This window comes from Moschus berezovskii, chromosome 21 (genome assembly GCF_049115385.1).
Source record: "Moschus berezovskii isolate FMDL1 chromosome 21, NW_MosBer_1.0, whole genome shotgun sequence".
NCBI lineage: Eukaryota > Metazoa > Chordata > Mammalia > Artiodactyla > Moschidae > Moschus > Moschus berezovskii.
Window position 1 is genome coordinate 68,769,956 of NC_142480.1, and position 1,100 is coordinate 68,771,055.

Here is a 1,100-nt window from a genome sequence, read left to right on the forward strand (position 1 = left end):
GGCCGGACTCTGCCGCGCCTGCGCAGTCTGTTTGCCGCAGTGGCGAGGCGCTGCGGCACTGCAGGCGACGCACGCCCTGCCAGGCAGTGAAACCGGGGAAGGTGTCTACCCCACCCTGGTGCTCGAAGTCCTACGGCCCTTGGGGTAGAGGAGCTCGAGGGACCACCACGAGCAGGCAGTTAATGGCTCTTAGACTCGTACCAAATGTTAACAGTAGTACTTCGACGTGGAGTGGTACCTCCCAGTGGAGTGGGAATGGGGTATTTCCTTTTTGTGAACATTTAAAAGTACGCACCTTATTCAGGTTTCCTCAGGTTTTCCACTGGTGACCTTATCCTGTTGCAAGGTAACACAGATATTATGTTACATTAATATGTTTTATATACACATACAAAGCAAGTCATGATTTCGTTAAACTCTTTACTGTGACAGTTTAGATTTTAATGTATTTAAAAAAATTTTTACCATGTTTGTATTTTTACAGCGATGATTACTTTCAGAATTAAAGTATTATTAAGATAAAACTAAATTAAACTTAATTCGAAGCTCTAATGGACTTGCTGTCAATTTCCTTGACCTATCTTCACCCTTTTCTAGCCTGCTCTTTCTGCCAGTCTGCCCAGACTCCTAATTTCATTGCTGCTCAATATTCCCTGGCGGCTAAGACGGTAAAGAATTTGCCTGCAATGCTGGATACCTGGGTACGATCCCTGGGTTTGGAGGTTCCCCTGGAGGAGGGCATATGACCCACTCCAGTATTCTTGTCTGGAGAATCCCATGGACAGAGAGCCTAGCGGGATACAGTATATGGGGGTCAAAAGAGTCGGACACGACTGAGCAACCAAGTACGATAGTTAAGAACGTGCCTTTGAATGGCGGGAAAGGCATGATAGGATCCCAGCAATACAAGTGACACAGAGAGAGTGGCCATTTTGGCTCACTCATATATTGAAAGAGAATATTTAAAATCAGTTTGTAGGGGTGAGCATATCCTGCAATCAGCAAGTGAATATACAAAAAAGGAGAATTCACAGCAAAATAATGTCGCCCAACCATTCCTTTCTTTTTTTTTAATGTAGGCATCACAATTCAAACACTGA